The sequence below is a fragment of the Mus pahari genome, chromosome 2 (genome assembly GCF_900095145.1).
Source record: "Mus pahari chromosome 2, PAHARI_EIJ_v1.1, whole genome shotgun sequence".
Taxonomy (NCBI): Eukaryota; Metazoa; Chordata; class Mammalia; order Rodentia; family Muridae; genus Mus; species Mus pahari.
The window spans coordinates 154,408,506-154,422,654 of NC_034591.1; the positions used below are offsets into that span (position 1 = coordinate 154,408,506).

At 40.7% G+C, this 14,149-nt stretch overlaps 1 protein-coding gene across 3 annotated transcripts in view; it reads left to right on the plus strand.

Moving 5' to 3' along the window:
- Positions 1-537: 537 nt before the first annotated feature.
- Pik3c2g (phosphatidylinositol-4-phosphate 3-kinase catalytic subunit type 2 gamma) overlaps positions 538-14,149 on the plus strand; it is a 333,974-nt gene continuing 320,362 nt past the window's right edge. For all 3 annotated transcript variants that reach the window (XR_003843304.1, XM_029535677.1, XM_021191148.2), the window contains exon 1: positions 538-592. The gene's annotated coding sequence lies outside the window, so the exon portion shown is untranslated. The remainder of the gene's footprint in view (positions 593-14,149) is intronic.

A 14,149-nucleotide genomic window follows, 5' to 3' on the forward strand; every position in this document is an offset into this window, starting at 1 on the left:
TCGCAAGCCATGGACACTCTCTTCATGGATGTTAAATTTCAAGATTATTTTTAAAAATTGTTATCAGAAAGTTTTCAGCAGAGCTGAATAGAACTCTAAACCTGAAGAGAGGAATTAAGTCAGTCGTAGCAAAGAGAAGTCAGAGACTAGACCCAATGCAACAGCACAATCTGTAAGAGTTTCACAGGCAAATAACATCTAAGAGGCCTGGCCAGCCCCTGTTCTGCTGGAACCTTCCATACCTCTTCTAGGAAGTTGATGAAGCAGCAAGGTTTAAACACCCAGGTTATTGTTACCACTCATCGCCTGCCCTGCAGAAAAAAAACAAAAATAAAAACAAAAAACCCAAAAAACCCACCAGGTGTTGACAGAAACATAAGAGGAAAATTTGAGAGTAGTCGTACCAGTCACTCACGATACTCAAACGAATCCCAGAGAACATGCAGTTTTATTTGCATAGCAGCTGATAACACAGCAGTGAACAAACCCATTTGGTGATTAGTAAATTATTACACACAGCCCAAGCTACCGGGTGCTCCCGCTTGGCATTCCTGATGGCGGAGGAAGAAAAGACCGGGCAAAACCCATGAAGGTACAGTCTACCGTGAGACATTGTGGTGGGATTGTCAATGCGATATTTGCAATAAAGACAGTTGTAGAAATTCCTGATCCATTTAAAAGTGTAAATTCTTAACTGCAATTAGAAATGTATAAACAAAAATTCCCTTTCTTTCTCTCTTGCTTCTCTGGGTAGGGACTAATTTTCAACAACGTCTCCAGGAATACCACATTAAAGGGCAGGAGATAGCAAGAATTATTACTGCCATAATTTCATTTTTGAGGTTCATGGTAAAAATAAATTTTAAAGACTCAGAAAGGTCAAATGATATGTCACGATAGAGCCTTACTTTGACTTATTCCAAAGTGCAGCCTGAGTGTAAAGAAAGAATAGGATACTGTAAAAGAATTCGAGCGACTGATGACAGCTGCAGGCGCTGATGGGTGAAGCCCAGTCATGATGGGTGACTGCTGCGCTCTCAAGATGCCCACAGCAAGAAAAGAACGTCATTGTCCCTATGCTGTCAATTGTCACTTTGCGTCTGTTAGTTTGTGAAAATGGCTTCCGTGTGAACCTCATAATCCCATCGGCTCTTTTCCCTCACTGCCAAACAGAATTTCAGATCTGAGACCTTTCTCTGTGATGGAAACAAACTTCAAACTTTCATTTTACTCATGTGAGTTACGCTTGTGGGATGAAAAGCGAAATTCTACACACCGTGGAAAATATTAAAAGATACTCGTAAAGCACTTTTCATTAACGTTCTAGGTATTGCAGTAGACATTATGATTTAGTGCTGATATAAATAAGACGGCTCTAAGTTTGCAAAGGTCTGGGCTTCGAAACCACTAGATATTTGTACATAGAATGAACAATTTATTAGAGTCAAAGTTTGAAATATATACAAAGGAGAAAGTACAGAATTCTGACAGGCAACTAAAGAAGTTAAAATTAATAAAAGGAAACAGGAGAGGCTTGTGTGTATGTGTGCATGCGTGTGTGTGTGTGTGTGTGTGTGTGTGTGTGTGTGTGTGTGTGTAAAAACAGAGAAAGAAATAGAAAGAAAGAACAAAAAAATTCTCTCCAAGTTTCAAAATTCTTTGGAATAAATTTGCTAACATATTTAGTTGTAAGAAGTTAAAAGCTCTTTCCAAATTAATGACAAAATAAATTTCAAGCATAAATATGTCTTGTATGTATACAGTTAAAGTTATAAATTTGAGGCCTCTGGAAGACTGAGTTCGCGAGAATATCGCTTTGGTTGCAGCTTACACAAGCCAGTCAGAAGTGAGCGAATTGAAAGTGAAGCACAGCAAGATATGTGGGTGTTTCCAGAGTGAGGCAGAGGTGTGACTGCCCTTAGGGCAGATGAGCAATGAGCTGTGACTAAATGGACCAGGGTAAGGGGCAAACTATGCCACTGTAGACCCAGAAGGCAAAAGATCAGCTAACGTGAGTGTGCAGGTTCAGCTCAGCCTCTCTTTGGACAGGTTGGTGTCTTCTCAGAGGCCAACTTCAATGGAGAAATCAGTGATTCTCCTGCAGACTAACAAGAATCAGCAAAGTCTATATAGTACATAATCTATCCCTATATTTCCCAGATAACAATATAAAAGTCTGATAGATCATTATTAATATGATGGAGGGAAATGAGAGTTATGTCAAACAGAACTCAATAAATTCAGAGATGCCTTGGTTCTGATGTGACTTCTGAGTCCTTCCAATATCCTTTATTCAAAGTTCTTCACACATCAGGTACTTAGATTTTGAATTTTTTTTCTCAAATCCCAACACAAGTAAAATACTCATTTTGAAGACGATATTTACTCAACTCCAGTAACTTTCCAACACAGAAATTATCAGTGGTTCCTTTTTTTTTTTTTTTTTTTTTTTTTTTTTTACTAGCAGAGCTCATGGTCTTTTCTTGAATACATAAAATGGACGCACAGTTGAATCAAATCAGAATTCTTAAGAAACTGCAAGCTTCTTTTGATTCTGGTAATGAGAATCAGGAAAGGCCAACTGTTTCCTGTCCCAGGCAAACCAAACGAATAACTTGTAATTAGTGAAAACCTAGTAACTGTTGGGAGTGCTAGAGGTCAGCTTGTCCTGAATGGTACTTAACCCTGACTTCAGGGGCCAAGCTTGCCCTCAGCACTATTCCTTCCACCCACAAATGGGAAGCAGCAACTCGGAACTGGAGAAGCTTTTAGAGTCCACAAGGTGGCGCTCTCCAACAGTTAAAAGCAGGTTCGCTTCTCTGAGAAAAAGAAAAGCTGCAAGGTCATTTACAATTTACCTTAGATGAAATTTGGAAAATGGAACACGGACTCGCCCTATTTTCATCTCTTCAAGCCAAGTAAAGCTATGCATACGGTCCCTTTCCTGTGATCTTACTCGCTGTCTGGAAAAGAGCTGTACACTGAAGTTTAGATACTTCAAATAAGGAAAATAGACGAACAAAATTGCTATCAGAAAAATGTATCAGTTTGATCCAAAAGTATGCCTACTTCTGTTTTGTTTCTTTGTCTTGTTAGTGCTCAGCTATTACGTCTGTATGAATGTCATTTTGTGTCATATAACTGCACACTAAAATCTATGTGATGAGCATAGAAATTATAGATGACCATAGAAAGTTATAATTAGAGTCAGTTGTCAAAAATAAGAATACAAAACTTCAGCTGTAGGGACAAAAAGGAAGCCAGGGGGGAAAGATTATCTATTCTGAGAAGAGAGCAAAAGTCCTCCAGAGTCACGTGTGGCCCTGAGGGTTAAGATACTGACTTTAACAAATTGTTCTATGTGTAAAGGTCTAGCGTGTCCACAGAGCCTGGAATTTTGCAAACTAGTAACTCTCATTGCTGTCAGTTCTATATTGTCATAGTGATGCTCTAATTCACCCCTCCCAAACTACTCCTCCCACCCCCCGTTTCCTGACCCCTCTTTCTCTTAATAATCACCCCCTTCTGCTTCCTCAAGTCAGGAACTGCATAACCAACACCCTTTTCCCAAAATATGTAAAAACAAGGTTTGGACTTTTCAAACCTTGACCATCGGACTCCTGCAATTTTTAGTTTCAACATACCACAGATTGTATAAATATTCACACCACACCTTCTTTTTAGGGACTGAGAGGAATAACCTATATGAAACCAGTAATTTTTCTTAAATAAAAATAATGAGGGTATTCAAATTATATATGAGATTTGGACAATCGGCAGGTCTATATACCTGAAACACACCCTGAAAACCATAAACTATTCATCTGTGTGAAAACACACGACTGGGTTTCCTCTTCAAATTCTATTAGAATTATAGTTATTTCCAGGAAAAGTGTATTTTAGAAAAGGGACAGTCAGTTGAAAACTGTAGGTAAGATTTGCCAAATAATAATGTTTGGAAATAGGTAGGTTTAATATTTTTCTGGTCATAGACAAAAATATTACAAATCTATAGGGAGTGCAGATTGGTCCAGAGCAAGATTTAGGGTGGAGTTGTCAGGATGCATTTCCCTGGCTGCCTATTGTCACAGGCAAAAGAGGGCAAAGGTCACACTGTTACTCCACTGCTGTTGTTGTTTTATTAGGTATCGAGTACGTGGAGATTTATGAGCTGTAAAATACCACAGGAGAGTAATCCTGTCCAGATACAGAACATTTCAACTAACCCATGAAGACTGCCCCCATCCCTCCAACTGCCCCCTCCCTCTCTCCAGGGACAGTTACTGTTTAATTTTCTGCGGATAGGGTTCAGAACATGCCACCTTCCCCATTATGACAACTGAGGAGTTGTAGAATTAGGAATGCCACCCTCTGACCTTCCCTTGACCTCTACCCCTAAAGAAGATTGAACAGTAACACTGGACTTTCCGTCAAAGTAGGGAGCAAGGCTCACATGCCGGAAGAAACGTCTTCATCTCTAAAGACACAGGGACACAGGGACACAGGGACACAGGGACACAGGGACACATGAGACGTGCTATTTATTACTGTTAGCTCATGCCCTGCTGATGTCGAATCGCATTTCTGCAGAGCTATACCTTTCACCGAACCTAGCCAAGCATGCTGGAGATACACAAGTGTGTCTGTTTCTTTGGGTCTTCATTTATGAAAGGTCTTATGCCTTGTAAAACTTTTATCAACTAAATCTGTCATCCTCTCTCTTGTTAATATGTCTCCTATTAGGTAACTTTGACAGGAACCATGACATAAAGAAATTACATTTTCTACCTTACATGATCATCCAATTTTATTTCCACTTTTATAGATCTTTGAGATTATCCTGTCCAGATAGTCTTTAATCTACTCTGACAGGCAATGAAAAATCCTGGTGCCCCAGTGTGTTCCTAGGCTTGATCAAGTATATAGAATGTAAGAGCAGATTATCCCTGTCCTTTGACAAAAGGGAGTCATGAATATGCATTATATTTAATTCTATAGCTGCAGCTATAGTTTGTTCTCTTGTTTAAAGATTTGAACTAATCTTTGTCTGTTCTTGTCCAAACACTAAAATAATTAGAGTCGGGGCCTAATTCCTAATTCCGAAAATCAACACTGGACAACGACATTGTAAAATTTTCAACTGGTTGCTCCCTTTCTGCAGTATACTTTTAGAAATAACTAATTTCAATAGAATTTAGTAAGCAGATATTATAGATTTTCACATCCCCTTTTGTCTGGGGATCAAACTCAGAACTTCAAATTTTCATGGTAAGCCTCTATTTATGCAAGTAAATGTTAATAAAATGATTACTTGAACCTGTAAGTGTAAATTAAGGTAGTTAATACAGATTTAATCTGTGATCTGAAAGAAGTACAAAAAGTAGAACACCGTAAACTAGCCCTTATCTCTCCTCTGTGGTCTCACTCTCTGGTAAGAGCCAGCAGTTGAGCTTTCTCCTCAGCCCCAGATCTCTCACATCTATAGGAAAGCGGGGGTGTGCCTTGGGATCCAGGTGAAGACGGAGTGCATGAGAGGTCTTTGAGGTGTTGCTGGTTTCTGTGGAAGGAAAGGATGAAGGATGCTGAGGGTCAAGTTGCAGCCGACTCACCCGAGATGCAGTAAGGCACGCGCCCATGGGCACCTCTGCTTCATACACATGCTCAGTATTAAAAGTCCCTTGCAGGGTAAGGGAGAATAGAGAAAGAAGGAAAACAGACAATTTGATCCTTGCCATTTCTCCACCCAGTACAAATCTTATTGGAAAGGAGTTTTAAGCATTCCCTGCCTGGGCGGGGATATCATGACCTTGACTGAGTGGCACGCACATCATCAGGGTAGGGGAGAGAAGCATCTACTGTTCCTCCTGTCTCTTCTCTTTGAGATCCTCTGTCCATGCAGTCAATGGAGAGGAGTTGCTTGTGGCCAGCTTGACTGATCTGCACATCCCCGGATAGTGTCAATATTCAATAAGCGAATTCTGTATTCTAATTTATCCATTACACTCTGAAAACTATTTGTTTATCCGATAGTCATCTTCTGTGGAGAAAATGACAAATTGTATCCTCCCTCAAGCTCTCCACAAGTGGCTCTGCTCTGTAGACAGCTTTAAAGGTCAGGCACACACTACTTTTTCCAGATCAGTGAGATTCTCACAAAAATTTAGCATTCTTCTGGCCTGGTTGCCAACAATCAGATCCCCGAACAAACAGCCACAACAGAAGAGCTAATTCCCAGGCAGTGGTGTGATGCACAATAGAAGAGCTAATTCCCAGGCAGTGATGCACAACAGAAGAGCCAATTCCCAGGCAGTGGTGTGATGCCTCCAGACTCTCTCTCTCTATTTATTGGTTTATCCATTTAGATCACTTTGTTCTCCCTCAATTTAAGGGTGTGCATTTTAAAGCTATCTGAAAACTATCCATTCAGATAAGAAAACATCATCCTTATTCTGGCCTTTGAAACCAGACTGACTCAGTTACTGAGCTGCTTTAATGTGGTTGCTTGAAGACACCAGAGGAGTGTTTGCAGCTAAAGCTGCTTGCCTAAAGTCATGTTTTACAAAGAGTCAAAGTTCACCTTGCTACACACATGAAGAAATCATCACCATCCATCAGCTCATGAGAACATTTCTCTATGTCCTGGATATTCCTTCACAATTGACAGAGGTTTTTCAGCCAATCTGAAAAAGAAATTCAAGAAAAAAAAATCTACTGTTTTCTTATAGAACAGGCATTATCACTCAGCAGCGGTCTCTAGGTATTGAGAATGAAGTCTCTGTGCTCTGCATGGTTTTTCTGAACTGTGGCACGTGTGTCTTTAATTGTCACGTAGGATATGCATTTTTCATAAGAAGCTCTGTTTATTTTTAAGGTGTTTTGTGTGTATGGGTTTTTTTTGTCTGCATGCACATCTGTGTACTATGTGCATGCACATCTGTGTACTATGTGCATGCAGTGCCTGCAGAGATCAAAACAAGGCAGGAGATTTCATGGGCCTGGAGTTGCAGGTGGTTCTGAGCTGCTATGCGGGTGCTGGGATTGAACCTGTGTCCTCTGAAAAGGCAGCCTAAACTCTGAATTGCAGAACCGTATCTTCAGGACCCAAGTTAGGATTTATTTAAAATTTGGGAGCTATTAAAACAAGCACCCAAATGAAGACTATGGTTTTAAACAAAGGTTTTTAAAAGAAGGGACGTGTGTCTCATTAAACCATTGCTAGCCAAGTGGTAGGTGGCTTGGTACAGTTAGGTCCTTTTTGTCATCCTTGTTTTTTGTTTTTGTTTGTTTTTGTTTTGTTTTTTCGGGTTTTTTTTTTTTTGTTTTTTTGGGGGGGGTGTTTGCTTGTTTGTTTGTTTGTTTTGGTTTTTCAAGACAGGGTTTCTCTGTGTAGCCCTGGGACTAAAGGCGTGCGCCACCATGTCCGGCTTTTTGTTTGTTTTTTTTAGTTTTTGTTTTTTCTTCCTTTTTGACATCCTATGGTTGTATTCAGAGCGGCTGCTCAGCTGTTATCATTAGACAATGGTCAGAAAGACAAGAAGTACCAGAGTGTTGTGTGTGCTGTGCTCAAAAAGAAAGAGTAGCCATATGCAAAAAGCAGCCAGAGAACGGGTTGTAGTTTAAATATTTATTTATTTATTTATTTGCTTACTTACCTACTTACTTACATACTTTACCTATATGAAAATACCGGTGCTGCCTTCAGACACACCAGGAGAGGGTATCAGTAGCCAGTGCTCTTAAGCACTGAGGCACCTCTCCAGCACAGTAACAGGTTGTAATTTAAATACCATTGTCTATAGCTTAGAATCACAGCCACGACTCTCATCAGAGTGTCAAACAATCAGCTGAAACTCTTATCATGAAAAGAGATTAAAAGTATGCTATGTGCTGTCTGTATTAATTAGAAAGAATCTAAATGCCCACAGCATGAAGAAAAATGCATCTAACACAGAAAGTCAAGTGTTTTCTACAGTGAAAGGCAGGAGTTGTGCTTTCTAAGCTGGATTAGAGCACAGTGAAAATGAACTTCTAGGGCCTGAGATAACCCCACCCCTTGGAACTATGGAGTAACAATATCCCACTTCCAAACTAAAAGGCTGGATGGAAGTGTCACTCCTGGCTTTGCTGGGGTACACTCCACTGTGCATATATCCAGGCTGGTCTTCAGAGAACCTTCCGTGTAACTGGATAAGATTTCAAAATAAAGTGATTGGATTCATTTCAGTAACATATAATACTCTTGGCTTGCAGTAGCCTTGGAAACATCAATAGCTCCTTCTTTCTTGTTCCTTTATCCTCCATTTGAACACATCATACTTTTAAAAACTTAAAAGTTCCGGTTTATAAAGACTTTATATTCTACGTATTCTTTACCCTTCATACCTTGCTGAAATGAAAGAAAGGACTAATAACTTTCTTTTTAATGTAGCAGCAGTGTGGCTCACAGTTGGTTTGCTAATAACTTGATCACGACCTTTCCCTGTCGTTTTTATTTTCCTATATTTAAAGTACAGATGTATAAACTATGTAGCTTCACACTCATATCCCACTGTCTGTAATTTTCACCAGGGTATCAAGTGGTTCAGAGCACCTTGCTAGCACGCTGTGGTGCTAAGCAGAAGTTGTGTGTAACACATTCTGGGATAGCACGGACTCACTGCTCCCATTGGCCACACACTGCCTGACAATGTCCAGCTGCTGAGTGCCTGCCAGATTCTGGTAGAGTCTGTTAGTTAGTGAATAAGTTTCTGCTCCTAAAGGTTCTATGCAGAGACATTAAGAAGAGAGCAAAGGGTGTGTTGAGCATATAGAAAGCATGTCACAGGCAGCTTCAAGGTTTGATCGCAATTCTTTGCATTTAGTTTTAGAAATTATGGTCAACTTCTTTCCCAAGTCCAAGGCCAATGGTGACCTCTTCCCCAGACTTAGAGCCAGAGTGGCAGCTGATAAACGGGCATTTTGAATGAAGGCTCTGACTTTCTATAGAGCGGGGGAGATGACACTTACAGAAAATCAATTTGTACCTTGACATTGACTCCTTAAGTCAGATCCTGGGAACTCTTTGGGAAGATGCTAGACATCCTTGGGTTGGCTCCCTTTAAAGTTCTCCTCTTGGGGTAACACACAAAAACAAAAGAACAAAAAGGAAACACAAATGATCCGAGCGTAGAACCATCCAGGAGCGATATCACAAGCCTCTATAATCCCAGAATGCACCTGTGGTGAGGGTGGCGGAGAAAAAAGAACCTTATGGACAAAATAAGCCAGATTACACAGTAATGAAGAGACCCTATCTCAAAACTTGGTTGAAAGGTGAGAACTCAAATCTGAAGGTTGTCCTCTGAAGTCTGTGCATGGGGACAGCACATCCCTACAAAAATAAGCACACATGCAAATGCACACACACACATACACACACACACACACACACACACACACACGCACACACACATACACACATCACGTGTACATACTCATACACACATATATACACACATGCACATATATGTGTATATGTATATATATATACACTTGTGTACATATGCATATACATTTATACAAACATGCACATATATACACACACATACATGTGTACATACTCATACACACACACATATATATACATGCACACACAAACACACACACACACATATATATATATATATATATATATATATATACACACACACACACACACACACAAATGTGTGTGCAGTACACCCATATCCACTGGGAATGGCAGGAATCATGAAGCCAGCACAGCTGCTTGACACAGTTCTGGCAAAGCTGAGCCAAATGCTGCAATCACTGACCTTCTGTCTGTAACTTTTGGTTTTTCGTCTTTGTGTGTTGCATTCTTGGGGACTTTTCTCCATTATAATTCATTTTATGTCTTCTCCTGAGAAAAAAATATGTCTGAGCCTTTATAGGAAATTCCTAAGATTAGCTCTTATCTGGTCACTATTTGGAAGTCTTCCTTAGGCCATGGAGATCATTAAGCATGGATAAGCAATAAGGCCATTACTCCAGGAATCTTCTTGGGGTATCTGCCCCTGAACAAACTCAAACAGTATAATTGGTCCAGGGTAAACAGAGACAATTGACAAACTCTGACTGGCCAGGAAACTAGGTTACAGATTCAAGGTCCTTTTTAAAAAGGCTTAAAGATCTCTGAAAATGTTGTTTAAAAGATAGGAAGTCTTACGGAGGACATCAATAGAGGGGTAGAACTCAGTGACTAAGAGACTGACTATCTGCTTTCTAGTGTTCATGAAGAAACATACAGCAAAAGTAGTTAGGCATTAGGAGTTGCTATTCATAAAAAGACCAGTTCAGATATTTTCTGTTTGTCTGGGGTGCTTTAAAACTGCAAACACTGGAAGCCTTCTTAGGCAGGCATGTGTTTGCTTTGGAGGAGGCATTCTTTAGATTCTATAAATTGGACTTATAGGGCTGAAAATGAGAATAAAAGCTGTTCTGTTTGTATTTTCTAATTGTGACTGAATTTGTAACCCTGGACATACAATGATAAATCAAACACATATTCTGTAGCCCTTAGGTAATCATTAGTCTGTCCCTTCTGTGAAAGTTGTGTAAATAAAGAAGCACCTGGTTGCTAGTCAGTCAGGGCAGCAGAAATGGCCTAATTGCTAGAGAGAGCCACAGAAGTGGTCTGATTGCTAGCAATTCAGAGCTGCAAAATTCCCCTGACCATCCCCTGACTCCCTCCCTCCCGTGCAGACTCCTTATCTCCTCTGTGAGCCTGACAACAAAGATGCTGAGACCCTCAACCAGGGAAGGGCACATACATACATATATGCATTCACATCCATATATACACACATTTACATACATATATATGCATATATGTGCATGCACACACATACATGCATATACATATACACATACACAATATACATATACATGTATGCATGCACACACACCACATGGCCCTTGTGTTTTGTTGCAATCACAGAGATACAATATGATTGTTTTGTCATACATTTCTTGTGTGAAAACCAAGTGGCCTAATTGCAGATGCAAGAAATGACATCACTTAACTTTATACTTAAAACAAGCCATGAAAGGATAAATTACAGAAATAGCATAACTGCCACCTGATTTTATTATTAATAAAAGGTTGTACTAAAATAGTTAAGAACACATGTTAAGCAAGGACATTTATGATGTTGAAGGGCATACTTCCAAAGCAAACACAGTGAAAGGTTAATTTCGTGTCCCTTCCTGTTGATGAATAATTGCTATCAGACTGTTCTAACCGTGATATTCCAGTTTACCAAGGTTAAACTGTTCCTGTCCACTGAGTCCTGCTTCCTTAGGCCACCTGTAAACTGCATGCAGTCTTACCTTAGCGCATGATAAGAGATTTACAGGAACAAATTCTTCCAGGATTCAGAGTGTTTCTTTTAATAATTCCCTGTTTAAAAATAATAGCGCACAGAAATTTCCTCTGTTTCACTTAACACATAGGATAAATGCTACTTGTAAGATCGTCGTGAGTCCCCTGGGGTCTGTAGACTTCTGTAGATTCAGTTCAGAGTAGAACACTTCCCTGGCATATGCAAGGCTCTGGTTCAATCCCCTCACTAAAAAAACACCACAAAAGAAAAGCATAAACATAAAGAATAGAAATCTGCAATATCGCCCAAATGTAGGATGTTAGCATCCCTCAGGATGAGACCACAGTCTCTTCAGGGTGAGACCGCAGTCTCTTCAGGGTGAGACCGCAGTCTCTTCAAGGTGAGACCGCAGTCTCTTCAGGGTTGAGCTACCTGCTGCTCTCTACTCTCTGGGACTTGACTTCAAGAGGGTACTGGAACTTGGTTCTACCCCACTCCTGACTACCTCTCCCGTACCTTCCCTTCCTCCCTCCCTCTCTCTCTCCCTCTTGAGAGGAATGAATTTTCAATCATGATGTTCTGTACACTGCAGGCCCTGCACAATGAGTCCAAAAAAACTATCGACTACATAAAACCCCTAAGACATTGAGGCAAAATAAGCATGGCCTCTTCAAACCACGGCTTACACCATATTGTGTTACGATAACAGAAAGCCGCCATGCTTATCTATTAATCAGCTTATCTATTCATCAGAGAAGGTATGCACAAGAGAGGCACAGTGTTGAAACCTAAACATTGTTAAGTATCTTTTCACTGGCAGCTTTCAAAGTGAACATAATTTTGAAATTTCTATGATCTTCATTTGTACCCCAGAAATCTCTCTTAGGAGCAACTGTAATAAAGTTAAACAGAAGACAAAAGAGGCAGGGACAGCAGACGGCATCCTACAGCCTACAGCCGACTTTTGGCTGAGCGTCCCTTGCCTGGAGCCAAGTATGTATTGACTGGAGTTGTCTCTAAGTTTCCACACGGGGCTCAAAGTCAATGGCAAATATGCCCAGCCTACTTCCCTGCAGTCTTTGAAAACATTTTTACTTGGAGGTTGTTTCTTTGTAAATTTACTACATGTTCTGAGGTGAAGAAAGTAATGTTTATCATTTTCTAAACTTAAAATAGAAATGAACATGTTGATCTATAATCTCTTGGTGGACCAGACTTACAGACTCACCTCAGCCCCTGGCTCTGGAGACCACTGAGTCATTCTCTCTATATGCGAAGTGGAGCAAACTTGATTTAAGGAAGAAAGTAGCTACCTTATGGCTGTATTTCCAACAACACGTCTCTGTGTCCCGCTGTTGGGAATCATTTGGCATAAATTCTTCATGGCACAGAGAAGCTAACTCGTGGTTCGGGTTGTGGCTGCAACCCTGAATTCATCATGTCAGTGTGAACCCTCCTGTTCCATATGGCCCTCCAGGCTGATGAAAATTAGATTCTTAAACAAGCCAAACCAGTCAGACAGGGACACTAGCTACTAGCCAGAGCGTCAGCGTAACGTGTGCTAGACCTGTGTTCTCCTCCATGAGTCCTGAAGAGAAGTGAGACCATGAGCAACTTCAGAGAAAGATTTGCTTCAGGTAAGAGATTCAAATGAAATACTTCCTGTCATAAAAACACAGGAAGATAAGTACAAATGATACAAATGTATGATTGCTTCAAGCTGTGGACAGGTTGTGTAATGTTCCTGCGGTATTTTGTAATGGAGATCTGGCACGTAATTCTCCCTAAACCGAAAGGCTGATTCTTCCCTGCTTTCTGTCGTTTTCCCCGCACCTGAAGATCTCCTTCTCTATCTTTCCCACTCCTTCTGCTCTCTTTCTGTCTCCTCTTCTTGCTCCTCCTGTCAGGCTGGTACATGCCTGATTCCATTAATATTATTCGTCGTGTCTCCTAAATGATCGTAAGACTATTTTTTTCTGAGACTAGCAAGCTATGATGAGTCCTATCTGCTGGTAGACTTTCCTTCACGTCCATGCTTTCCAGTCCGCTGTATCCCCAGTGATACAGCAAAGAGAACTTATTGTTTAATAGAAGGAGTGTCCTAACAATCTGGCAGAAGATTGTGGGAAGAAGAGCGGTTTCTGTCTAGTTTCTGTCTGTCACTCCTACTAGGATCTTGCTGTCTCTTGTTTTCCAACAAGAAGTTGGAAAAGAATTCCAGGAAATCACTGAGGACCAATGCATGCTAATGCATGCCCCAGTTCCTCCGCTGTCTGTCTTAGCAAGCACTTTGCTTTTCTAATGCTTGGGATTAAAAAAAAAGAAATGAGACACAACCCATTTCTTACAACTAACCCTTATATGTGGCATGCGTACAGTGCTCAGGTTGGAATGAATTGGCAAATGCAAATTTGTCTCCGGTTAGAAGCACAGGGAGAGAGAATGAACTCATGCCACACTCACACGCCTTGCTAATAACACAATTCAGAAAGGCTTTCTCAGTCCAACTCAATGTCTCATCCCATGATGTGCTTCTTGTCCTCTGTCATGTCCACTTGCATTTTGGACAGCTAGGAAACAAGTCAATGACATGAACATAATGTAACTGAACTATGATGGAACTCGGAGAGAATGAGAGTTGAAGGGAAAGGGAAAGGGAGGGGGAAAGGGAGAGAGGGAGATTGAAAGGGGGAGGAAGAGTGAAAGGGGGAGGGAGAGGAAGATCAGGGAGAGGAAGGAGAGGTGGAGGAGGAGGGGAAGGGGGAGAGGGGATGGGGAGCAGGAAGGGA